General features: G+C 46.3%; 1 protein-coding gene across 1 annotated transcript in view; it reads left to right on the forward strand.

The window, feature by feature from the left end:
- The first annotated feature begins 3,798 nt into the window (after positions 1 to 3,798).
- ACTR3B (actin related protein 3B) overlaps positions 3,799 to 27,276 on the forward strand; it is a 68,241-nt gene continuing 44,763 nt past the window's right edge. The window contains exon 1 of the mRNA XM_068972369.1: positions 3,799 to 3,889. The gene's annotated coding sequence lies outside the window, so the exon portion shown is untranslated. The remainder of the gene's footprint in view (positions 3,890 to 27,276) is intronic.

The raw sequence follows: 27,276 nt of genomic DNA on the forward strand, positions 1-27,276 counted from the left end.
GGTTGCCATGCCCCCCTCCAGGGGATCTTCCGACCCACAGATCGAACCTGTGTCTCTTTTGTCTCTTGCATTGGCAGGTGGGTTCTTTACCACTAGTGCCACCTGGAAAGTCATTTCCCTTATGCTCGTCAAACCCCATTCGCCTCAGGTATGGGTACCAGATGCTTCTGAAGACATGATGAGGCTCCTCACCAGCCCAGGGATGCGGTTTTAATTGTCTAAGCTAATCAAATGCATCAATCCCCCTCACCAGTGACTGCTTTTGGTATAAGCTGGTGTTATTACGAGCTAAACTGTCTTCCCCAAAGACATGCTGGAGTAGTTACCCCAGTACCTGTAAAAGGGATGTTATTTGAAAACAAGGCCTTTGCAGATGAGATCAAGGTAAGATGAGGTCATTAGGGCAGGTCTTAATTCAATGTGACTGGTCCTTATAAGAAGAGAACACCAGGGACTTTCCTGGTGGCGCACTGGTTAAGATTCCACGCTCCCAGTGCTGGGGGCCTTGGTTCGATTCCTCATCAGGGAGCTCGATCTCGCACGCAGGGACTAAGCCTCTGTGCAGCCAAATGCGTGCGCGCTCAGTCACCTCTGACTCTCTGCCACCCTACGAACTAGAGCACACAAGCCTCCTCGGAATTACCCAGGCAAGAATACTGGAGTGGGTTGCCATTGCCTCCTCTGGGGGATTTTCCTGACCTAGGAACCGAACCCACATCTCCTGCATTGGGAGGTGGATTCTTTACCACTGAGCCACCTGGGAAGCCTGGCGCAGCCACATAAATAAATATTAAAAAGGAAGAGAACGCCAGGTGACAGGGCAGAAGCCGAGGGAGAGCGTGGCGTTGAGACGGAGGCAGAGACTGGGGTGATGCCTCTGTAAGCCGAGAGCACCAGGGATTTGTGGGAACACCGTGGCTCCTCCTCGAGGCTTCGGTGAGGACTGGTCCTGCTGACATCTCGATTTTGACCTTCTGCCCTATCGTGAGACAATAAATATCTGTTGTTTTAGGCCATCAAGTTTCTAGTACTTCCACAGTGATATCATCCAACGGTTGGATTACCCTGGAATTTCTGGATTTTCTTTATATGGAATAATAAAAGTTGCTCCTGTGCCCCTGTAAGAGATCTCTGTTCCCCGCATGCAAAAACGCCTTCACTCAAACGTCAAGGGTTAGCGGGGTCGAGAGGACACATTTGAAGTCAGGAAGTCTTTTGCTTGCTACCAGCTGCTGGTCAACCTGGTTGCCATTTCCAGGAAGTCCTTTGCAGAAGGGACACTCCCTGAAAAGGGACCGCCTTTATTAGTAGCCAGTTCCAAATCCCACTAAGGCTTCTTCCCTGGTGAAGGTGACAGGGTCGTCTATGAGTCTTGAGGTCCTCTGGCCTCCTGGGCCCAGAAACCCTCTCCTGCCCCACCCTCTCCACCATCGAGTGTTTCTCCATCCACCCTCTGGGTTTCAGCTTAGGCACCGTTGCTCTGAGAAGGCGTCACTGACTCCTAAGACAGGTGTAGGTGCCCTGTTTGGCTTAAAAAAAAAAAAGATTTATTGTTGGCCACGCTGTGCTTTCTTTGCTGTGAGGGCTTTTCTCTAGTGGAGGGCAAGGGTTACTCTCTAGTTGTGATGCTCAGACTTCTGCTATCTCTCACAAGACTCTAAAGTCTTGTGGGCAGAGGGACTTCCCTGGTGGCCCAGGGTCTAAAACTCTGTGCAACTAAAGATCCTGCATGCTACAATGAAGACCTGGTGCAGCCAAGTAAATAAATAAATAAATAGTAAAAAAAATAAAAGTCTTAGGGGCAAAGACTACGAATGTCCCACTTACTGTTTCATGCCCTGTATAATGCAAGGCCTGTCCCATAGTAGGCACTTGATAAATATGTGCTAAGGGAATGAAAGAGGTGGCAGTGCTGACTGTCTGCAACCTAGAGTTTATCCACAGAATTCTGATGAGGGCCGTGGCACAGTGGGGTTGGCCAGGGCTTTGGCAAAAGACAAAGGAGGCAAGTGAGCCTTTGCCCCCAGCCTTGGGGTCCTGTGCTTCCCTGGTGGCTCAGAGGTTAAAGCGTTTGCCCGAAATGTGGGAGGCCTGGGCTCGATCCCTGGGTCAGGAGGATCCCCTGCAGAAGGAAATGGCAACCCACTCCAGTATTGTTGCCTGGAGAATTCCATGGACCCAGGAGGCTTGTGGGCTACAGTCCACGGGGTCGCAAAGAGTCGGACATGACTGAGCAGCTTCACTTGCTTATTTCGGGGCCCTATACAGGCTTTCCTCCATACTCCTCACCTTTCTTTTCTTCCCACCTTCTACTTTTCTTTCTAGGTTCCTCAAAAATTTCCTAGATCTGGCCCTTATTTGACCTGAATGAAAGTGAAGTGGTTCAGTAGTGTCTGACTCTTTGTGACCCCGTAAACTGTAGCCCACCAGGCTCCTCCGCCCATGGGATTCTCCAGGCAAGAATACTGGAGTGGGTTGCCATTTCCTTCTCCAGTATAGGAAAAAAAAAACCCCAAAAAACAAAAAAGGAATCATCATGGGTTATCTAACACAATCAAGTAATCTACCACTACTTCTCATACGCAAAAACAGTTTAAAAATGCTTTTAATACCAGTTAAACTGCCTGGAACTACATCTCCAGAAGAGTCCTAAAAAGTAAGGTCAGGAATATATGATAGGGAGGGAGGAGGAAGCAAGTGGAATCTTCTCAACCTTCATAACCTAGTTGGTAGGTGGTGCGAACTTTGGTCCGGGTTCCAGAAAGATCTTTTGGACATCACTTCACCTTTGACACTTGAGAATATGTTCCATAATGATCCTGGTGTAGTGTTAACCTGATCGAAGGTCAATCACCCCTTAAAGCTGTCCGTGCATTTGTTGCACAGGTTTTTCTTCTATAGAGGAAAGCATGCAGTGTTCTGACAGATGTAAGAATTCTAACGTCAAGTTTTTTTTTTTCTTTATTCACAAAACATTTGGGTGTTTCCCGGAGAAGGCGATGGCACCCCACTCCAGTACTCTTGCCTGGAAAATCCCATGGACGGAGGAGCCTGGTAGGCTTCAGTCCATGGGGTCGCTAAGAGTCGGACACGACTGAGCGACTTCACTTTCACCTTTCACTTTCCTGCATTGGAGAAGGAAATGGCAACCCACTCCAGTGTTCTTGCCTGGAGAATCCCAGGGACGGGGGAGCCTGGTGGGCTGCCGTCTATGGGGTCGCACAGAGTCGGACACGACTGACGCGACTTAGCAGCAGCAGCAGCAGCAGCATGAATGCACCAAATACTGTGCTGCGCATCCTTGTCATCAGTGGGAAGACATTCAGGAGCCGCATCTAGCGGAGCCTATAGCCTGCTATAGGAGTACAAATAAATATATACACACGGTATTAATTTGCTCCAAATGTTGTGAAGCAAAGCAATAGATTGTTGAGATAGTGAGGAAGGTGCAGGGGGGGGAGGGGGCACCTAGCAGATGAGCAGGGACAGCTTCCCTGAGAAGGTGACATCCGAGAGGAGACTTAAAGGATGAGGAGTCAGGCTTCGGGGTCAAGTCCACGGTAAGTCAGAAGAGCTCAAAGCCTCTCCCTCAGCAAGGTGGAAAGTACAGGCAACGAGGCCCCGCTGCCAGCACTAAAGATGGCGGGCGGCCGGGGGCGGGGACAGGGCGTGTCATCGTAGTGATTGGTCAGGCGGGGGTGGGCGGGGCGTCACGTGTGCCGGCGGCGAGCATCCGGGCTCCCGGCGGCGGCGCTGCGGAGGCTCCCGGGAGCCCGGCGGCGGCGCGGGGCGGCGAGCGGGCCGGCGATCCGGTGAGCCTCCGGAGCCGGCCGCGTGGGCCGAGCATGGCGGGCTCCCTGCCTCCCTGCGTGGTGGACTGCGGCACCGGGTAAGAGCCGCGGGCGCCCGCTCCGGCCCCGGCGCGCCTGCCTCTGCCTGCCCCGCGGCCCGGCCCCCTGGTCTCACCTGGGGTGCCCCGGGCCCGGGTCGCGGCCCTCACCTGTCCAGGGGCCCCCGACTCACTCACCTTGCTGGGGAGGGAGCCGAAGAGAGACGTGGCTTCCCCGCCTCCTCCTTGCGCTCGGGCGGGGCTCCCCGGGACCCATATGCCTCCCGGAGGTGCGGGCTGCGCACCCCGCTGCCGTTCCCTCGCCTTCCGCCTGCCTCACGGCGCCCCTGCCTTCTCTTCAAAAGTGGCCCTCGTCCTGGGTCCCCAAGCGCATGCCATTTCTCCTCCCTGATAGGGCTTCTTTATCACTTACTTGTGGGAGGTTTTTACAACCGTCTCCCAAGTTGACATCTTTTAAAAAAAGTGTGTGTGTGTGTGCGCGCGCGCGCGTGTGTTTGCAGCCTACTCTGTCCTCTTCCAATATTGAATGGTTCAGTCAGGCTAAGGTCTTGCTTTAGTTTGCCTAGAGTTGCCTTTGCACTTAAAAATGTTTAAAAAGGCTCCATTTTGAAAAACAGAAAAATCTAAAATGTGGGAAAGGCTGTTGGTGGTAGTATAGTTTCTATGTCTGCCCCCCCGCCCCCAGCCCGTTACTTGTGGGCCGTGATTGCTTCTTTTGATGTTGAGATATGCCGAAGAGACCCTTCGGAAATCTCCCGGTCCTTTCCAGTGGCCCAGGCTCGGATCATTTTTAGGAAGGTGCTCGCTGAATCCATTTAGGTTTTGGTTTAGAAAGTCAAGCTTGCCTGCTTGCACTGTAGGTGAAGTGCTTAATAAAATAGCCTAGAAGTAAGTTTAGCCTCTTAAAAAGATTTTTCAAGAGGGGATTTTAGTCATTTTTTGCCACAGAATATTCCATGGCGCGTTCACCGTAGCCTTGATTCTTCTCTGTAGAGAAACGCACTTGGTTTAGTTTCCTTGACAACCTTGTGGGGGTGTCTTCCTTAATTTGCTACAGTCCATCTCCTACGGATTGTTCTTTCCTTTTGCTGCAGAAAAAGGAGTGGTTACAAGCTGGAAAAAACTGCTTCTTTGCATGTATTAATTTTCCTTTCAGAGATACACATTGTACCAGAAGTTTTGGGGCTCTTTATTTCAGTAGTTGTTTTGCTACCCAGAACCTGAGCCAAAAGCAGTGTTGATAGGAACACCCCCCCTCCCCCCCAAATACTGGCTTCCTTATGCATCTCCTTCTCCCACCATCTGGTATTCACCCCACACCCACCTGAGGTCTGGTTGTGTCAGGAGAGAAGGCAGCTGGTCAAAGAATCTTTCATCCCCACATTTGTACGTGAGGTTTTGTGGTTTGGGTCTTATAAAACTGTTGAAAGACAAAGTATTTCTTGGTAGAAGCAACAAAATGTGCCCACAGGGTTTGTCATACCTTTAATATTAGGAAGCTGGGAGCCTTACTCATCATTCTTGCTATAAATATCAAAAGTGTGGTGCTCAGTTATGACCGCCTGAGGTAGGTGGTATCTCACGTGGCAGTATAAGTTCAGGATATCTTTGTCTTCTGGCCCCAAGTTATGTATCGTCTTCAGGCTGTTGTAGGCGTTGTGTCAGGACTAGAAATAGTGGCCAGGGATCCTGCCAGTGGGTTTCACATGGACATAGTCTTTTGTGGGAACGGTGATGGTCAGTCAGGAATTTCCAGTGTCCAGTGTGTGGCCAGGAGGAGGAGCCTGGAAGAGCCCAAGTTTATTTAAGCGTATTACTGCTTCTTATATTTCACTTGCAGAGCCAAGTGACTTTGGATTGACCTTTAACTCACAATGGGATAAAAAGGGATAAAATGCAGATAAATATAACTAGGACCGAAGAAAAGAACAGGCCTGGAAAATCACCTTAAACTGTAGGCCCATAGTGCAGCTGGTTTGGTCTCAAGCTTGGCCTTCCTGTATGACAAGATTATGAGAGAGTCATCGTCAGTTATGTAATTCCTGTCATCAGGGAAGAAGAGAAATACCTGTTTCTCAGGTGAAAGAGCTTTCTCTAGTACTAAATTCTAAAAGATTCACACTGATAGTGGGCATTTATGATTGAGTAGACAGTATACTCAATGGTGCTTTTTAAAAATAGCAAATAAATTTCATCCTGGGAGCCTGGCCTCATGTAGTAAACCCTGAGACCAGCTTGGTGAGCACACGTGTTCTTGGGGGTGGGGTGACATGGACCACAGCTCTGCCTGCTCCAAAGATGAAGCTTCGTCCACTTAAGTGAGTTACTGGGCTCCAGAGTGTTCAGAGAATAGCCTCCCTTTTCTTAACTGAACTTGTAGTTCTGGAGATTTTTGTATTCTTTAAACTTATTTTGAGAAAGTTCAAATCTACTAAAAAGCTGCAAGAAGAGTACCAAAAAAATGCCGTATAGTCTCCATCCAGCATTCTAACTACTAACATTTGCTTTATTGTTCTCTGTATACTTCATACGTTACTATCTTTCTGAACTGTTCGTGAGTTGCAGCCATCCTGCTGTTTACACCAGGGAGCTGCAGTATATCCTTAATGAGAACATCCATTCACAGACCAGTGGTCAGAACCAGAAACTAGCGTTCATGCTGGAGTGTTGCCTGCTCTGCAGTCTGGATGCCATGAGTGGTCTCTCTGTGCCTCTGGACGCTCAGCTCTCCGCTCTCATCCAGCACCGTGCACTGTGTTTGCTTCTCACCATGTCTTTTTAGTCTCGTTTCCCTGGGCCAGCTCCTTAGCCTTTTTCTAGTCTTTCAGGATGGTGGTATTTTTGGCAGCCAGTTGTTACGGGTAATGCTGCTCGGTTTACACTCGTCTGGTGTTTCCTTACGTAGACACAGGGTGTGCGTTTTTGTCAGGGGTACCAGAGAAGTTATGCCAGAGCTTCTCAGTGCATCAAATCAGAAGCTCCCCGCCCCCTCCCCACAGCCAGCTTTATTGAGAAGTAATTGACATATTACATTGCATAAGTTTAAGGTTACAACGTGTTGATTTGGTGTGTTTGTATATTGCGGAAAGATTGTCATATTCCATTACTTACACCTCCATCCTGTCTTTGTAAATACCCTTTTCTTGTAATCTGAGATCCACTTGTCTTGGCAACTTTCAAGTATATAACAATACAGTGTTGCTAATATCATCTCTGTGCAGTCTGCCATCTCCCTAGAACTTAACTCCTCTTATCAGGGGCTTAAGGCAGTTGATGAAGTTCACTTGGATCATTGGATACAGTGCCGTCCACTAGATTTCTCACTCTGTGGTCACCGTTTTCTCCTTTGTAATTCACGTCTTTTGTGGAGAAAGGTTAGGAGATTGTGTAAATACCTTGTTCTGCCTTAAAAGTTTTTACACATTAGTTTTAGTGTCCATTGGCGGTATTCTTGTTCTAACTAATGATTACAGCGATTGCAAAACTGTGTGTGTCTTTTAAACTCGTGTATTATCTACATTTTTTAGTTAACATTTTTACAAAACAGGTGCCCTTTCCAGTAACTCTCTTTTACTTATCATCTGTATGGGTTATGATTTTCGGAGTTCCTTATGTGGTTCTTACTACATTCGATGATTCATGACTCCTCACTGCCATCCCTTGTTTCTGTGCTTTAGCTGTCCAGAGTAGAAGCCCCATTCAGGCTGTTTCTGGTCATCTTGAGACATGTCCCCATCAATTTTTGAGCATTTTGTTTTTATCAAAGACTGCAGTGGAGTCAGTGCTGTGCACTTGTCTTTTTTCACTTTTTTTTTCCTGGAGCATCTCTGAGACAGGTTTCTAGAAGTGGGACTTCTGAGTCATAAGGTACTTTTGCTGGATCGTGTCAGATCCCACCCCGGAGTGTGTGTCTTCCCCAGCGACATGTGACAGTGCTTATGTCTTCTTACAGACGCATCTCTGTAATTGTGTAATTAAAGAAGTTTTTTTTTTTAAATTTTTTAACCAATCTGGAAGGTGGGAAATGATATCATTTTAATTTGAATTTCTTATTATGTGGGAAGACGAGCGTCCTTCCACGTGATGAAGTGGCCTCTGCATTTCCGTTTTCTGTCTTCGTTTCTCTAGCCCGTTTTTCTGCAGGCCTTCGGCCTTTTGCTGCTTTAGTTTCGGAAGCTCTTTGTGGATTAGGGTGTGTTGAGGGTCTCACAGGCCACTGCCAGGTTCAGAGATTGGCTGAGAACAATCCCAGGATGACAGTGAAAAGGTAAGCGCAAAAACAGCCAAGGAGAAAGGCGCGTGGGGCGGAGTCTGAGGGAGCCAGCTGCAGGCATCCTGAGTCCTTTCTCAGTGGAGTCACCGACATCCGGTGTGACGTGTGTGAGACCCTGTTCACTGCGGAAGCTCATTAGACGCTCAGTGCCCAGAGTTTCTCTTGGGGGGCTGGTCGTGGCACCTTCTGCCTGGCACAAACCAAAATTCTAGCCCCAGAGGAAAGCAGGTGTTCAGTATCCGCTGTATTTGGGGCATGGTGGGAAATCTTCAGAAATCTTAAGTTCCCAGATGCCAGCCCGAGGCCAAGCTCAGTTCAGTCGCTCAGTCGTGTCCGACTCTGCAACCCCATGAATCGCAGCACGCCAGGCCTCCCTGTCCATCACCAACTCCCTGAGTTCACTCAAACTCATGTCCATCGAGTCGGTGATGCCATCCAGCCATCTCATCCTCTGTCATCCCCTTCTCCGCCTGCCCCCAATCCTTCCCAGCCTCAGGGTCTTTTCCAATGAGTCAGCTCTTCCCATGAGGTGGCCAAAGTATTGGAGTTTCAGCTTTAGCATCAGTCCTTCCAGTGAACACCCGGGACTGGTCTCCTTTAGGATGGACTGGTTGGATCTCCTTGCAGTCCAAGGGACTCTCAAGAGTCTTCTCCAACACCGCAGTTCAAAAGCATCAATTCTTTGGTGCTCAGCTTTCTTCACAGTCCAACTCTCACATCCATACATGACCACTGGAAAAACCATAGCCTTGACTAGACAGACCTTTGTTGGCAAAGTAACGTCTCTGCTTTTGAATATGCTATCTAGGTTGGTCATAACTTTCCTTCCAAGGAGTAAGCGTCTTTTAATTTCATGGCTGCAGTCACCATCTGCAGTGATTTTGGAGCACCCCAAAATAGTCTGACACTGTTTCCACTGTTGCCCCATCTATTTCCCATGAAGTGATGGGACCAGATGCCATGATCTTCGTTTTCTGAATGTTGAGTTTTAAGCCAACTTTTTCACTCTCCTCTTTCACTTTCATCAAGAGGCTTTTTAGAAGCCAAACTTTCAAGCAAACCTTCACCTTCACCTTCACCTTGGTAGGGAGAGCAGTCTGAGGCCTCTTTCCTGCATACAGAGGCATCAGGCCTTTGTGATACAAGTTGCAAATACATTTTCCCTATGTTTCACTTGTCTTTTGCCATACGAAGATTTTTTTTTTTTTAAAGCAGTAGGTTTATTTATCTTTCCCTTATTGTTGCTGGATTTTGAATTATAGTTAAGATGGGTGTTCCCCCTCCCCATTCCCGGATTTTATATAAATCTCTGTTCCACTTGAAATTTATCCTGGGATGGGGTATGAGGAATGGACCTTGTCGGAGCCAATTCTGTCTTCTTTCCTTCTGGCTGCTCCGTTTATCTCAGCCTCATTTATGAAAAACAAAAAGTGTAACAAAGCACTGCTTTCATTGCGTACTGCATTTGTCTATGCTGTTGTTTATTTCTGGATTCGTTTTGGGTGTCTGAACCTGTCTGCTTATATGGCAGCATCACTGAGTTTAACTCCTGAGGCTTATGACTTCATATCTGATGAGGTTGGTGTCCCAGCCACCTCATTTTTAAGAGTATAAATGACTCTTACTTTATTTGATAGTAAATCATCCAGAGAAATAAATCACTGTGTTCACTGTAAAAAATTATTATTGTCAGATAATATCGTTTGGACTTTGTAGTCTTTTTTTTTTTTTTTGAACTTTTTATTTTGTGTGGAGGTATAGCCAGTTAACCATGTTGCTGTAGTTTCAGGTGAACAGTGAAGGGACTTAACCGTACATATACATATACATGTATTCACCTCATATGAAAAAAAATATTTGGCTGTGCTGGGTCTTAGTTGCTTCCCTTGGGGTCAGTTGGAGCATGTGGGCTGGTCCCTGAACAGGAATCAAGCCCAGGCCCCTTGCTGTGTGAGCACACAGCCTAAGCACTGGAGCACCGGGCAAGTTTCTCCCCCTCATTTTGTAAAAAGTGTTTTCCGGTCTAGTCTTCCTTATTATTTCTCCAGATGGACTTTACATGCAGTTTCTTTTCGTTCCGGGGGAAACTGCTGATGGTATTTTGACTTGGGTTGCGTTACACTCGTATGTTAGTGAGGGCTATTGTATTTCTGACACTGTGTTCCCATCAGAGAATATGGTGTATTCTCTCTGTCAGTGCAAATCTGTTTTGTGCCTTGTAGGAATATTGTGTTTACCTCAGGTAGCTTTCTTGTTAGTCACCCAGTTACGTGATTTTCTTTTTGGTTATTGTGGATGACGTTTTCTCTTCCATTCTGTTTTCTGTTTTTCTTCACTATATTAAAGGCGTTCATTTTATCTGCTTCTTTACTAAAATACTAAATGATTCTTATTGTTTGAGTGAATTTTTTCCCTTCATCTTTAGGGTTTTCCAGATAGAGAATTTTGTCACGGGCTTAGAGAGGTTGTTCTTCCTTCCCATTTTTAGCAGCTCTGCTCCCTCTGACACGCTGCAGTGGCCTTTGCCTCCGAACAGCGTTAACTGGGAGTGGAGATGGCGCGCGTTATCCTTTCGTTCTTATTTTAGTGGGGTCGTTTCTGGTGTTTGTACAATAAGTAAGATGCAGGCTTTTGGGCTGCTGTTTGTGTGTATATGTACACCTGTACAAATACATGTTAAGAAAGCTATCCAAATATGTTAGGAAGTGTCTCTCAACTGCTGTGTTTCGGAATGTTAAAGCACGAATGCGTGTTGCGTGTTACACGATGTGTTTATCGTAAATGGGATGTGCGGTCTTCTTTCTTAGTTCACATAGTGGATTTCTTGATGTTGAAGCACTCCTGCGTTTTGTAAGAATCCCTCCTTGACCATGATGCCTTATTTTTTGATGTGTAGGTCGGCTCTGTTAATACTTTATTTAGGTTTTCCCTTTGGAACTTAGCATGCATTATAGCTTAGTTTTCTGGTGAGTTCTTTGTCAGAGTGTGGGGTCAGTGTTACACTGTCTTCCTGAAACAAAGGAAGAAGTTTTCTTTCTTTTTCTGTGCTCTGGGGTAGTTTAAGTAATTTTGGGATTATCTGAGTTTTAAGGACTTGGTAGAATTTCACTGCTCCTCTTTGTAGTTCTTCTGAGGCTGGTTAGATGCCCCATCTTGAGTCGAATCAATTTTGATTATGTTGTATTTGTCTAAAAACAATTCTGTTTTTTCTAAATTTTTCAAATTTATGTATAGACTAGCCATGATTTTCAAAAATCTCAGTTTTAATGGTTATATTTTCCCCTTGTCACTCAAATTTATCTGTCCTGTCTTCACCCGTTTTTCCTCAGGGCTTAGCTAATAATACGGCTGTGTTGTGGGTCTTTTTTTTATTTTTTAAGGATAAGCTTTGGGGTTCACAGATTCTGTTATTTTTCTGTTTTTTTTTGATTCATTTATTTCTACTTTTATCTCCTCTGCTTTCCTTTTCTTTGTTTTGAGTTGGATATTAAATTCATTTTAATTTTCCCTGTGTATTGAAAAGGCATTTGATGCTGTGAAGATTTGGCTGTTAAGTCTTTAAGATTTATTCTGGATGTGAACCATTTTCTAAAGTGTTGAATTTGTTACAGGATTGTGTCTGTTTCTCATCTTGGTGTTTTGGCTGGGGGGTTTGTAGGATCTTAGCTTCCAGACCAGGCCATGGAGCCCGCACCCCCTGCGTTGGAAGGCGAACCGTTAGCACTGGGCCGCCGGGAGAGCGCCCAGCTCTGCTGTCTTTAGCTGTGTGTGGCCCTTACTGGGATTTGGGTATAGTTTATCGTTACCATTTTCAAGAAATTTCTGCGTTTTTCTTTTGAATTTCCCTCTTAACTCAGTATTCCTATACCAGTACGTTTGAAAATTTTCAAGTAAAAGGGCCTTTTCAAATTTTGTTTTTGATTCTAGTTTAATTACATTATGGTCAGAGTGCTATTTATATTCTGTTCTTTAGACTTCACTGAGCCTCAGATACGGGCAGTTTTGTGACTGTTCTCTATGTACTTCAGAAGAGGTATATTCCCTGTTGATGTGTTCTGAGTTCTGAGTATATCTGTATGAGCTATCTTATTGATGATGTTGTTGAGGCCTTCTGCTTATTTTTGTCCACCTCAGTTCAGTAGCTCAGCTGTGTCCGACTCTTTGCAACCCCATGGACTGCAGCACGCCCTCCTCCCTGTCCGTTACCAACTCCCGGAGCTTGCTCAAACCTAAGTCCATAGAATCGGTGATGCCATCCAGCCATCTCATCCTCTGCCGTCCCCTTCTCCTCCCGCCTTCGCTCTTCCCCAGCATCAGGGTCCACTTACTCGTCTTTAACTGAGAATGATGTCTTAGGTGTTCCTGTCTTTAGTGTGTTTCTTGTTTATTTCTTCTTGTTTTGTGAAAGTTACTGCTGCCTTATTTTTTAATTAATTAAAGGTTTGTGTCTTTATTTTTGGCTGTGCTGGGTCTTCGCTGCTCTGGGGGCTGCTCTCTGGTTGCGGTGCGAGGGCTTCTTGTGGCCTCTCGTTGCGGAGCACCGGCTCTCAGCACTGAGTGCGTGTGCTCAGTAGTCATGGCACACAGGTTTTAGTTGCTCCACAGCTTGTGGGATCTTCCCGGGCCAGGTATCTAACCCGTGTCCCCTGCATTGGCAGGCAGGATCTTATCCACTGCACCACCAGGGAAGCCCTGCCTTATGGCGTAGATCAGGTCTGTAGATCTGGCGGGTGATACAGGTGGCTTCCCTCAGTAAATAGCTCAGTAAATCGTCTGCCTTTCCAATTCAGGAGACTGGGTTCAGTCCCTGGGTTGAGAAGATCCCCTGGAGAAGGAAATGGCAGCCCACTCCAGTCTTCTTGCCTGGAGAATCCCAAGGACAGAGGAGCCTGGCGGGCTGCAGTCCATGGGGTCGCAAGAGTTTGACACAACTTGGCTACTAAGCCGCCACCCTCACCACCACAGGTGGATTGTTGTTGGAATAGCTTCTGTCTTAATGGTCTTCGGGTCTTGCCTGTTGAGCTGGTCGGTTTCCCCAGAGAGTACAGTGCTGACCCTCTGCCTGGAGGGCCGGGTCTGTGTTGTGGGAGCTGGGTTGGGGACAGGGAGCACGTCTCAGCTGTCAGGGTTTTCTGTGTTCAGTCGGGTAATTCTCAGAGCCGTTCCCGGACTCGCCCAGGCAGGTGACCTTGCTTCACGCTCCGAGTCTCGCTTTGCACGCCCAGAGTCAGCTTGTGGGGACTCGGGGGTCGGGGAAGGGCAGCCCCTGCTGGTGCGGGGTGGGGGGCACGCTCATCTTGGCCCGTGTTTTGGGCCCTTCAGTCCTGGATCCACAGGGCCCTGTGCAGCCGCCCATCGTGGGGCCTTTCTTCAGGGTCCCCGGGGTGTGGGGCCGGTTTTCAGATGTCCCCAGGGCAGTTAGGCTGGTCCTCAGCTGTCCAGGGCCCGATTCCTGCAGGTGCCACCTCTTCTTTTCTCCCTGTTGTTGTGGTTTCTTCGTCTTAGAAAGAATCATTTTGTTTGGATTTTAGTGGGGCTTCGGGACAGAGTGAAATGAGATCACGTGTTTAGTCTACTGTTTTACCCTGGAAGTCAGAATTCACTTGATAATGCCCCAAACCCATAAAGAGGCCACAGGTCACGATATTACATTTACCAGACATGGAGCAAAGGTGGTGCTTGTGGTAAAGAACCTGCCTGCCGATGCGGGAGACGTGAGAGATGTGGGTTCCATCCCTGGGTCGGGAAGATCCCCTGGAGGAGGGCACAGCAACCCACTGCAGTGTTCCTGCCTGCAGAGTCCCATGGACGGAGGAGCCTGGCGGGTACAGTCCCTGGGGTCACAAAGAGTCGGACATGACTGAAGCAGCTTAGCACGTAGAAGAAGTGGGCGTATATATTGGGTAATGTAAAATTTACAGACCAAATAGAGAAAAAGAAAAACGAAGAGTATTGGATTTAGATAAAATAATCAGTTTGAACTTACATATTTAACTGTGTCCTGTAAACAGAAACTACCATTTTCTATATGACAACCCAAGGAATATTTGAAGAACTTGATTATGATTATATATTAATTTTTGCAGTATACAGTGTGTGGAGTGTGTATTATCTAGAACACCAGCATTAAGATCTGGGAACAATTTTAGTTTTATCAAAGTCATGCTCTGAGGCAATGTAGTCACTTTTTTTTTTAAACAGAACATCTTAGGAGTGGGTAGGGCTATTCTGGTTGAATTAGGGGTTTGAGACTGGACCTCATAAGGAGTCTCACACAAAAGAGCCTCCGTCCTGGATACAGTTTTAAAAACGCTGTTTTAAGATGTGACATTTCCGCTTTCAAACATCAGTCGGTGGAGCTGACACTCACCTTCTGCTCTAGACGCAGGGCTGTGGGAGGAATGTGTGTGAGTGCATTGAGCTGACACTGGGCAGGTCAGCCCTCCTCACTGCAGGCAGTCACTGCTGTGCGGAGAGGGGCCTGTAACGCGGGGAGAGGAAGAAGCTTTGCACAAGGACGTTTTAAAATGTTCGGGGCGAATAAGGATGTGTTGTGTTTGCAGACAGGGACATTGGAGGCTACACGAGAATAGAATGGAAGGCGAAATGGGTGGGTGGGTGTCGGAGTGGGAGCGAGACTTCTCAAGGCACCTTGTGAGCATGTTTGCAAGTTTGAAGTGCAAGAACGTACTGGGTTAGCAGGCGGAGTTGTCTCTCGGTCCTGCGTTATGCAGCCCTTGGCTCTGTTTCTATATCTTTGGTCTATTCAGGTTTCCGAATGAGAAGAGGCTTCGGGTCCGGGGTGCTCGAAGGTGGCTCTGTGTTTGGGAGGACTGCTGTCTGTAAGCAGGGTTTATGTGTTTTGAGATTGATGCTTGGCTGCTTCCTTTGGGAAGATGGTTTTCCGATAAACATTAAACAAAGCCTTTTAATGTGAAAGTTGTCAATCTTAATTCTCCATGTACACATGCTTGGGGAAATCTGACTGCTGTATCTCTTCATGTATGGGTATATCGGATGTTGACAGAACTGGAAGGGAGATGAGTGTAGGGAGAGACTTTCAAAGTAGAAACTGCAAAGGAAATTGTTCAGGAAAATAATTGGTAGATTTGATCATCTAAATTATTTAAATGATTATCTTTCAGAAAATGTATAATTGCAGGTAAACCACAAATTCAGAAAAATTAGTAATATATGTGAGCAAACATTATATCCTCAGTGTGTAAGGTGAAGTCGCTCAGTCGTGTCCGACTCTTTGTGACTGCTTGGCCTGTAACCCACCAGGTTCCTCTGTCCATGGGATTCTCCAGGCAGGAATACTGGAGTGGGTTGCCATTCCCTTTCTCCAGGGGATCTTCCCACCCAGGGATTGAACCCAGGTCTTCCACGTTGCAGGCAGACACTTTACCGTCTGAGCCACCAGGGAGCCCTCAGTGTGTAAAAGTTTACACAAATTGATGATACCAAAAGTCCAATAGAAAACTTATCTACGGGCAGTTCATGGAAGAAATACAGTTGGTGACTATATGTTAAATAATTCAGCAGTCGAATGAAATTATTGACTATGAGATCCTTTTACTTTTTGGATTAGGAGATATTTTCTAGAAACGGTCAGTCATATTTAGCGCTGAGGTAGGGACTGATACTGGGCTTCCCTGGGGGCTCAGTGGTAAAGAATCCACCTGCAGTGCAGGAGATGCCGGTTTAGTCCCCGAGTCAGGATGATCTGTGGAGAAGGGAATGGCGGCTGGCTCCAGTATTCCTGCCTGGGAAATCCCAGGGACAGAGGGCCTGGTGGGCTACAGGGTATGGGGTCACGGAGAGTCAGACGTGACTGAGCAGCTAAACGGCAATACCAGGGCTTGTTATTACCTTGCACTAATGAAGAAGCAGAAGCTGGAGGGATTCCTTCACTTCCTGAAGTCCCAGAGCTAGGGCTGTGCTTTGAACCCGGCACTGCGGGCCCTGTTTAACTCCCTGCGGTGTGAGTGCGTGCTGCCTTGCAGCTGTTCTCACTGTGAGCCTCCCCCTAAGAACCTCTTTCGCTGCATCCCACAGGTTGTGGGAGACTGTGCTTTCCTTGTCATTTGTCTCAAGGTATTTTTTTAATTTCCTCTTCGATTTGTCTGTTGACCGATTCGTTTTTTGGGCCAACTATTTTCGAAGTATATTTATATATGACCAGTAACATGTCTGCTTCATTTTTGGTGATTGTGTAGCATTTTATTGAATGATTGCAATATATTTATTTAATTTATCCTCTGTTGATGGCATTTGAGTGTTTCCAGTTTTTGTTGTTGTTTTCCTGTTATACTGCTGTAGAGGACATTTTTTGTGCATTTCTTTTTATACATGTAAGAGTGCTTCAATGGGGTAAATTCCTAGAAATGTGCTATTTGGACATTAGTTTATATGCATTTAAAACTGTTTGGATAAAATGGTGTATGCATTTACAGTATTGATAAATAAGATGAAACTTTTCCTTATAATGAGACTTCAACTTTTTAATTGTAAAGTTAAGTGTAATTTTCAGAGTAAAATTTACTACAACCTTCTTCAGTATTGGCCCAGATTTTGAATGGTTTCACATTAAATTTATAGGTGAGTTTAGTGATAATATGTGATTCTCCTTTTAAACCTGTTGACTCTTCCTATGTGAGTGAGGTCTGTCTCTGTCTCCTTGTATATGGAGTGTTCTTCCCATCACATGTCTTATTCTCAGGGGTAATGTTATTCTGTGTTGTTGCTGTTTTGAATAGCATCTCTCCATCCAGCATATAGTCTTACTTGTTACTGGTAGGGAAGTTGCTGATTCTTGTCTCTTTTTTTGCTAGGATGTGGGCATGAGGCTGGGGAGCTTGCATTTTATAAAAATGCAGAGATGACTGTGTGTAATAATACATAGTTGAGTCAGTGATTCCTGCCCTGGTTGCTCTTCAGACCCGTGGCTGAGGGTGGTGGGGAGGAAGGATGGGGATGTTTAAAATACAAAAATCCAGGTGCCTTCTCTGTGGCTCTGGGACAGGCCCTGGGAATCTGCATTTTTCGGAAGCTTCCCAGGTGATCTGGTCAGTCAGGGTTGGTACTTTCTTTCCAGAAGCCTTCCCAGATAATCTGAAACTCACCTGCCAGATAATGTAGGCCATGCTACTGTGAGAAGCACAATCGAAGTCGTGTTTCTGACAGGTGACCTTTTTTTAAAAAACTTAATTCTCATCGTTTATGGCATGGTTTTTAAAAAATTCATTTATTTTTACATGACATTTTTCTTTTTTAAAATTGAAATATAGGGCTTCTCAGGTGGCGGTAGTGGTGAAGAACCTGCCTGCCGAAGCAGGAGATGCGAGAGACTTGGGTTCGATCCGTGGGTCAGGAAGATCCCCTGGAGAAGGAAATGGCAACCCACTGAAGTATTCCTGCCTGGAGAGTCCCATGGATAGAGGAGCCTGGAGGGCTACAGTCCACGGGGTTGCAGAGCCGGACGCGACTGAGCGTGCAGAGCATAGTTGATTTACGATGTTGTGTTAGTTTCTTGTGTACAGCAAAGTGATTCGGTTACACACATGTTGTTTTTCAGATTCTGTTCTGTTGTAGATTATTGCAAGATGTTGAATACAGTTCCCCATGCTGTACAGTAGGACCTTGCTGTTACTGTTTCGTGCATAGTCGTGTGTGTCTGTGAATCCCAAGCTCCTGATTTATCCTCCTTTCCCTCTCCCCTTTGACCGTCGTAAGTGTGTTTTCTATGTCTGCGTCTAACGGGTGAGCATTTTGGGGAGCATTTTGAGGACCAGGACCGTGCTTCCCTCCCCGCGCCCCCCACCCCCCGCCATATCCTCATATGCGCCTACTACATAGCTTCTAGCTAGCAGGCTGGTTGGGATGTATCTTTGCATGATGGTGTCTAGAACACCTTCCCTATTTTAAGAGTTGTGCTCTGTTCGATGGTTTTTGTGAAGCTGGACTGTTGTCAGATCATCTCTAACGGGGCATGCCAGTCCGACACTGGGTTGTCCTTCTAGGAGAGAACTGTACAAGGACCATGTGTTAGTTACATGTACAGACATTCTATTGAATAGGGTCTCATTGAGGTTCCACATGGACCTGCGTTGATGAAGATTTTGTTGAAATTTAAAATTTGAAGGTCTCTTAAAAAATCTTATAAGATGTTCCTTACATTGTGAGTGTTCAAAGTAAGAAAACCTCAACTGTGTTTGATGCTGTGTCAAAATTAGCACAGAAGAGTTTATAAAGATGTTGAAGTACCGTAAAGGGATCTGAGTAATTTGTGCTCTTGGCAGTGTTGTTTTTTTTAAATAAAGGTTTTGGTTTTGCCGGGAAGGTGAGGAGGGAAGACCTCATAGTGGTTAGTCCCCGCACCTGTTAATGGTCTCTTCGTGTTGGTTTTGGAGATCATTGCTTGCAGCATGTTACTGCCGCCCGGTACCCATGTGACTCTGTGACAGAGGCCTCCTGTGAGGGCTGTGCCATCTCAGCGCAGTGACTTCAGACCCTGAACACCCTGGCAACTGTTGCCGGGAGGCACGCAGTGGCGGCATCATCCGTAGAGGGTGGAATGTTAGAGCTGTGGGCTCCTAAACGGCCGTGTCCATTTGTCCAGCCCGACCTTTGGCCACGGTGGGCTGCTGTTCACGATTTCAGGACACACAGCTTGGAGATGGGAATGAGACGCAGTTGTTGAAGGACACTTGGCATCTTTCATGTCACTGGTGGTGCATTTTATCTCCTCCACTTCACACTTGAGCGTGTCTGTGGTGTTCAGAGTGGGCACAGCAGAAAGACTGAGCGCTGTGGTTTGGGACACATGAGCGTAACGGCTTTGGAAACTTTTTTTTTTTTAATTTAATTTAGGAAGTATTTCAGTCCATCCTAAAGGAAATCAATCCTGAATATTCATTGGAGGGACTGATGCTGAAGAGGAAACTCCAATTCTGTGGCCCCCTAATGGGAAGAACTGATTCATTGGAAAAGACCCTGATTCTGGGAAAGATTGAAGGCGGGAGGAGAAGGGGAGGACAGAGGATGAGAGGGTTGGATGGCATCACCGACTCGATGGACATGAGTTTGAGCCAGCTCCGGGAGTTGGTGATGGACAGGGAGGCCTGGCGTGCTGCAGTCCATGGGGTTGCAACGTGTTGGACACGACTGAGCGACTGAACTGAACTGAGTCACACATAGAAGTAGTAGTAGGCAGATGAAAAATATAGAGAGCCCTGCTGTCACGCGTGTTCTCTTTCTGTTTACACTTTTAATGCATTAGCTCACCACCCCTAGGAAGTGGTGGCCTGCGTTATGACACCGCTTTTACAGATGGAGAAACTGAGGCACAGAGAGACCCGTTTGGCGAATGAGAGAGCTGGGGTTTGAGCTCAGGCAGTCTGGTGCCAGAGCGCATGGCCTGAACCAGTCCAGTACACTCTGTTGCCTTTCAGAAATATAAAAAGTAATATAACAGACATGAGTGATACTTAGCACCTAATTTTAATAAATGTTAGTATTTTTCTGTACAGCTGACGCTTGGACAACATTGCGGTTAGGGGCACCGACCCCAGCACAGTTGTAAATTTACATGTAACTTTTGACTCTCCCAAAACTTAACTACTAATAGTCTTCTGCTGACCAGAAGCCTTCAGTTTAGTTCAGTTCAGTTACATCCGACTCTTTGTGACCCCATGGACTGCAGCACGCTAGGCCTCCCTGTCCATCGCCAACTCCCAGAGCTTGCTCAAACTCATGCCCATCGAGTTGGTGATGCCATCCAACCATCTCATCCTCTGTCGTCCTCTTTTCCTCCTGCCTTCAATCTTTCCCAGCATCAGGGTCTTTTCCAGTGAGTCAGTTCTTCCCATCAGGTGGCCAACGTATTGGAGTTTCAGGTTCAGTCCTTCCAATGAATTTTCAGGACTGATTTCCTTTAGGATGGACTGGTTGGATTTCCTTCCTGCCCAAGGGACTCTCAAGAGTCTTCTCCAGCACCACAATTCAAAAGCATCAATTCTTTGGTGCTCAGCTTTCTTCATAGTCAGTCGTGTACTGTATTTATCGACACTGCGAAGTTTACATCATCTGTACGTAAGTTGAATCATCTGTCAGTCCCTACATCAATATTATATTACTTAAAACAGTGTTGTTAACAGTAGACATCAAAAATGAAAAGGTAATGAAACGTAAAGAAATTCAGATTTATTTAGAGTGTGGTTCATGCATTGATAACATGGAGGCAGAGTGTGATGGAAGCCAGGTGTAATTAATTGCTGTTACAATTTCTTGGTAGCCCAGCCTCTACACTGGGGAATGAATCCTTACAGAATTTTTATGGCAAACAGTATTACAGCCCTATTCCTATAGAGTTGGAAACACTGTTGCATTTTAAACACCGCCACTCGCCTGTAGTGATAGCCCCATCTGCAGGTTCTCCAGTTACTGGGGGTGGAGGGACAGTCATGCTGTACAATAATGTGACTCCTTGGAGTAACACAAGGGGTAAGAAAACTAACACATTATTAAGTTTATATTAAATTCCAGTCATCTTATGCTGTGCAAGGATAGGCTCTCCACTTGAACACAGGTCTTGCACACGATCTTCTATGTATATTTATTGAAAATAAATCCACCTGTAAGTGGACCTGCCCAGTTCAAACCTGTGTTTATGAGAGTCAGCTGTATTTGTTTCAAGCTTGGTTGGTTTCTGAAATGACCCTGTTACACACATACAAGTGTAAAGGAGAGATTAAACAATGTCTTTGTCTTCATTAGACAATGTCTAATATATTAAGCAATGTCTTTGGTCTTCTTTGCATATAAGTTAAATAAACAGGGTGATGATATACAGCCTTGATGTACTCCTTTCCCAGTTTGGAACCAGTCTGCTGTTCCCTGTCCGGTTCTAACTGTTGCTTCTTGACCTGCATACAGATTTCTCAGGAGGCAGGGAAGGTGGTCTGATATTTCCATCTCTTTAAGAATTTCCCATAGTTTGTTGTGATCCACACAGTCAAAGATGTTAGCTAGTTGTCCGTAAAGCAGAAGTAGATGTTTTTCTGGAATTCTCTTGCTTTTTCTATAATCCAACATATGTTGGCAATTTGATCTTTGGTTCCTCTGCCTTTTCTCAATCCAGCTTGCACATCTGGAAGTTCTCAGTTCATGTACTGTTGAAGCCTTGCTTGGAGAATTTTGTGCATTTCTTTGCTAGTGTGAGATGAGTGGAACTGTGCGGTAGTTTGAACATTGTTTGGATTGGAATGAAAGCTAACCTTTTCCAATCCTGTGGCCACTGCTGAGTTTTTCAAATTTACTGGCATACTGAGTGCAGCACTTTCACAGCATCATCTTTTAGGGTTTGAAATAGCTCAACTGGAATTCCATCACCTCTACTAGCTTTGTTCACAGTGATGCTTCCTAAGGCCCACTTGACTTCGAATTCCAGGATGTCTGGCTCTAGGTGAGTGATCACACCATCATGGTTATCTGGGTCATGAAGATCTTTTTTGTATATTTCTTCTGTGTATTCTTGCCACCTCTTCTTAATATCTTCTGCTTCTGTTAGGTCCATAGCGTTTCTGTCCTTTATTGAGCCTAACTTTGCATGAAATGTTCCCTTGGTACCTAGCTTTCTTGAAGAGATCTCTAGACTTTCCATTCTATTGTTTCCCTCTATTTGTTTGCATTAATCACTGAGGAAGGCTTTCTTACCTCTCCTTGCTATTCTTTGGAACTCTGCATGAAAATAGGTATATCGTTCCTCTTCTCCTTTGCCTTTTGCTTCTCTTCTTTTCTCAGCTATTTGTAAGGCCTCCTTACAGCCATTTTGCTTTTTGGCTTTTCTTTTTCTTGGGAATGGTTTTGATGACTGCCTCCTGTACAGTGTTATAAAGCTCTGTCCTTAGTTCATCAGGCACTCTGTCTATCAGATCTAGTCCCTCAAATCTATTTCTCACTTCCACCGTGTAATCATAAGGGATTTGATTTAGGTCATACCTGCATGGCCTAGTGGTTTTCCCTCGTTTCTTCAATTTAAATCTGAATTTGGCAATAAGGAGTTCATGATCTGAGCCCCAGTCACCTCCCGGTCTTGGTTTTGCTGACTGTACAGAGTTTCTCCATCTTTGGTTGCAAAGAATAAAATCAGTCTGATTTCGGTATTGACTATCTGGTGATGTCCATATGTAGAGTTGTCTCTTGTGTTGTTGGAGGAGGGTGTTTGCTATGACCAATGTATTCTCTTGGCAAAACTCTGTTAGCCTTTGCCTTGCTTAATATTGTACTCCAAGGCCAAATTTGCTTGTTGCTCCGGTATCTCTTGACTTCTCTACCATCATGTATGGATGTGAGAGTTGGACCATAAAGAAAGCTGAGCACCAAAGAATTGATGCTTTTGAACTGTGGTGTTGGAGAAGACTCTTGAGAGTCCCTTGAACTGCAAGGAGATCCAACCAGTCAGTCCATTCTATAGGAAATCAGTCCTGAATATTCATTGGAAGGACTGATGCTGAAGCTGAAACTCCAGTACTTTGGCCACCTGATCTGAAGAGTTGATTTATTAGGAAAGACCCTGATGCTGGGAAAGATTGAAGGCAGGAGCAGAAGGGGATGACAGAGGATGAGATGGTTGGATGGCATCACCAACTCAATGGACATGGGTTTGAGTAAACTCCGGGAGTTGGTGATGGACAGGGAGGCCTGGTGCGCTGCAGTCCATGGGGCTGCAAAGGGTTGGACATGACTGAGCAGCTGCACTGAACTTGGTCTTCTCTGGTTCCAACAGTTTTTCTGACTGTTAGCACCGCCCCCTGCCCTGCCATTTCAAATGCTGATTCCTTCCCCAGAAGTTTGACAGTGGTCACCGCTTCTTACACCTGGTGAGAAGTCATTCAGCAGATGTTTATGGAGTGTCTGCTACTTGTCAGGGCTATAGCAGGGGTGGGAGACAGTCCAGAAAAAGGACCCTGTCCTGGTCATCCTGCAACTCACACTCTAATCCATGTGGGAAGGCAGACTTATTTATGTACAAGGTGTATAATTTTGGGAAGGCCTGGGGTCAGTGGGCCATGTAACCTGTTGAAAGCACAGACTTGGGTGTAGGGATTTCAGTGATTCCCGGCCTGCTTGTTAGCTTCTCGAGGCTTCTTTAGCCTTGGGTCAATCATTTAGTTTATTTATATTTGTTAGTTGGAATATACTTCTAGAAAAATGGTTCAGTTGAGGATGGCCTGGGATTTTTGAAGCTCAGTATATATTGCCTTCTTTTCAGTAAGTCCTTGCCCCCTGGGTTGGGTCTGGATGTTCCTTGTGGGTCTGGCAAGCCCTGGAGTGGAGGTCTTGCATGTTCACTTGTCTTGTGTCCTTGAATAGAACCTGGGAGTGCCCGCAGATGGGTCTTGCCTTTTAGGAACTGACCTGATGGGTCTCAGGGCCAGGCCCTGCCCCACCTCCTAATGGTACCAGGACCTTAGATCCTTGGAGACTGAGCAGTCAGGCGTGATTTAAGTGGGGTTGACTTGCTTTTTTTTGTCTTCATAAACCTTGTTCATTTACTGTGTGCTCAAAAAAAGTAAAATTAGCAGATGGTTAATATATATTGAAAAAACATAACATTAGTTTATTAAGATGTGGAGTGATTTAATCACATAGAAAATTTAGGACTACCCTGGTGGGACAGTGGATGGGAATCTGCCTGCCAAAGCAGAGGACGCAGGTTTGATCCCTGGTCCGGGAAGATCGCACAGGCTGCAGGGCAGCTAAGCGTGAGAGCTGCAGCTGCTGAGGCCATGCTCTGCAGCAGGAGAAGCCGCTGCGGCAGAAGCCTGCACCCTGGCAGAGAGGGCTGCCCCTGCTCACTGCAGCTGGAGGGCCCTCCCGCAGCGCCGAAGACCCGGCGCAGCCCAAACAACCTGCTAACCAGATGAACGCTTTCCTGGTGGCTCGCACGGTCAAGAATCTGTCTTCAGTGCAGGAGACTCAGGTTCGGTGCCTGGGTCGGGAAGATCCCCTGGAGAAGGGAATGGCCACCCACTCCAGTGTTCTTGCCTGGAGAGTCCCGTGGACAGAGGAGCCTGGCAGGCTGTGCAGTCCATGGGGTTGCACAGAGTCAGACATGACTGAGCGACTGACACTTTTCAAATAAATAAATGAATAAAAGTACATTAAAAAATTGGGTATCAAGCATCTTGAAATAATTCATAAAATAAGATGAATTAATAAAGTGACTTTCAGAGCAGCTAGGAAGTGTTTCTGTTCATTGTAAGCATTACTGAGGAATGAAGCCTCCTTTCTGGACCTGACCCCTCGGGGCTGGGGGCCTGCTGAGAAGGGGGCGCTCAGGAGTGTTTCCAGGGTTGCATTTCCAGCAGATGGTTCCGAGTGGTGGTCCCCCTCCCCACTTTGGTATTTTTTTCTTTTTTTTAAATATATTTAGGAGATTAGCAAGTGCTTTTGGAACAGATAGTAGTATTTTGGCATTCATTTTCGTTAAGACTTTTGGAATCCATCATACAGAGCATCTTGACAGAAAGTGGGCTCGCTCTGCACCGAGATGATAAAGAGACGCTTCTGTCAGATATTCTCAGGAGGTGGCAGTAGCTTTTCTAGACATATGCCATGACATTTTAAGAAAATTATATAATTTCCTGAGCCCCCTAAAAGTTCACGAAGTTTGTGAAGTAAGTACACTTTGCTGAGAGGCAGCTCTAGAATTAGAGCCCGCATGTCGAGATGTGGGTTCTCTTTTCCGTTCACTGGCTATTTGGCTTTGGGCAGCTCAGTTAACTTCCCTGTGCCTCGCATTTTCTCACCTGCCAAACGGGGACAATATTTACTTCCTTTGTAGGATTCTTGTAAAGGTTAAAAGAGTATGAAAGCACCTTAAAAATCATTAGGGATACACAGATGTAACGTATGTATGAATATATGTGTGCAACAGTTTTTCCAGTAGAGACAAGCATGTTTTTTACCTTTTTGTTAACTGCTTGCATATCTGAACTTAGTGTTTGATTCTTAGTCACCACAAGATTTTTATTTTTAATTTCATGGGGGTATTTTGAGTCTTGATATTTTAGGACTTGGAGAGCTCATAATAAAAGACATTACTGGAACACAGAGGAGAGTATTATTATCTAAACCTGTGTTGATGACTTTGTGCTTTTAGGTATACCAAGCTTGGCTACGCAGGCAACACAGAGCCACAGTTCATTATCCCTTCATGTAAGTAAAGCTCCGCCCTTGGTTTATAAAGGGTTGTGTTTCTCATAACTGTTGTAAGCATTCTGATTCTGGTTTTCAAGGTGTGTTAATTTCCTTGCCATCTCCTTGTAGAAGGTCGTTCTGGTTCCTGGGGAGTTACTCATCTGGCTGCCGAGAGTTGCTGTTGGCCACGGCTGGCACCTAGTTCTCATGCCACCCACCCAACCCCCAGCATACACCCCAGCCCTCTGCTTTTCTAGTGATACAGTCCTTTGTCACAGTCAGTGACGTTTCAGCTTGGGTGGGCTTCCCTGGTGGTGCAGACGGTAAAGAGCCTGCCTGCAGTGCGGGAGGCCCAGGTTCGATCCCTGGGTCAGGAAGATCCCCTGGAGAAGGGGATGGCCATCCACTCCATTATTCATGCCGGGAGAATCCCATGGATGGACGAGCCTGGTGGGCTACACAGTCCATAGGGTTGCAAAAAGTTGGTCACGACTGAGCGACTTCACTTTCTTTTCACTTTTCAGCTTGGGTGGTTGCCTCCTAAATGTAGCCCTTACGACCTTGTTGCCCTCATTTGGCCTGTGTTACTTCCTGAGACAGCCTGTCTCCAAATAGAGTCACACAGTCCGTTAGGTCATACATGTCTGAGCTGCTTGCAAGAGGTGTGCCTGTTCCTTAAGGTTAATTTGTAATTTTAAGTAAGTATAGTTTTACTAATTTAGCACTTTGGTGGATTATCTGTTGTGTTACATTGTTCCCTTTATTGAAGGACTTTTTTTTTTTTTAAACTGAGAGGCTCAGTGACTGTTTTACTGTGTTTGGCAGCGTCCTGTTCTGTTTTAGTCCTGTTCTGTTTTAGTCGGTAGAGCACGCTAGGGGAAGAAACGTCCTTACCTTTTGGCCAGCGTGCCCCTGCCCACTCTTTACGCATGGTCATCATCTCCAGGGCAGAATTCTTCTCTGAAACTGTGTAACTGCTGGGTTATTATTTGGAGACTGTTGACCGAAGAGTCAGGTTATGTCAGGCAGGAGTGAGGTTCTCCTAAATGTGGCCCCTTGTCAGGTAAGTTGTGCTCTTAGAAATGGTCAGCGGTTGTGGGCTCAGGACGTTTGAGTCGCAGGCTCTGGCGCTAGCGTGGACAGCCCTGCAGAGCTGGGGGGAAGGGGCTTCGTCACGAGTATCGTTCGAGGGAGACTAAGGCCTTTGTGGCGGAGATGAGTATTCACGCCACCAGAAAGTGCTCCCAGATTCCTTGAGAAGGCCTAACTCACCTCACTCCAGGTCCGTCCTTGCTGGATTACTGATCATGAGTTTGGTTTTCTAGGTCTCAGTACCTGATTTCCGTGATGGGACGTCCCTGACAATTGGCATCATGGGTCTGCCGCATCCTCATCTAAATTCATGATTTGATGTATTCGTTTGCCAGGGCTGCCGTAACTGAACACCACAGACTGGATGTCTTGACAGCAGAAGTTAAATGGATCGCATGGGGCGGCTCTGAAATCCCAGACCTGGGCGCGTCTGGGTTGGTTTCCCGTGAGGTCGCTCTCCTCCGCTTGCGGGTGGTGCCGCTGACCGTGTCCTCACGTGGCCGTTTTTTTCTGTGAATGGCTGAGAGGGAGACCTCTGGTGTCCCTTTCACATAAGGACACCGGTCCCATGGAATTGAGGCCCCACCCTTGTGACCTCATTTACCCTGTGTTACTTACTGAGACATCCTGCCTCCAGATACAGTCACACTGGGGTTGGGGCTTCCACACAGGAATTTTGAGGGGACGCGGTTCAGTTCAGGGCTTCCCTGGTGGCTCAGCGCTAAAGAATCCGCCTTGCCAATGCAGGAGACACGGGTTTGATCCCTGGGTCGGGAAGATCCCCTGGAGGAGGAAATGGCCACCCAGTCCAGTATTCTTGTCTGGAGAATCCCATGGACAGAGGAGCCTGGAAAGT

This window comes from Capricornis sumatraensis, chromosome 5 (assembly GCF_032405125.1).
Source record: "Capricornis sumatraensis isolate serow.1 chromosome 5, serow.2, whole genome shotgun sequence".
NCBI classification, from domain to species: domain Eukaryota; kingdom Metazoa; phylum Chordata; class Mammalia; order Artiodactyla; family Bovidae; genus Capricornis; species Capricornis sumatraensis.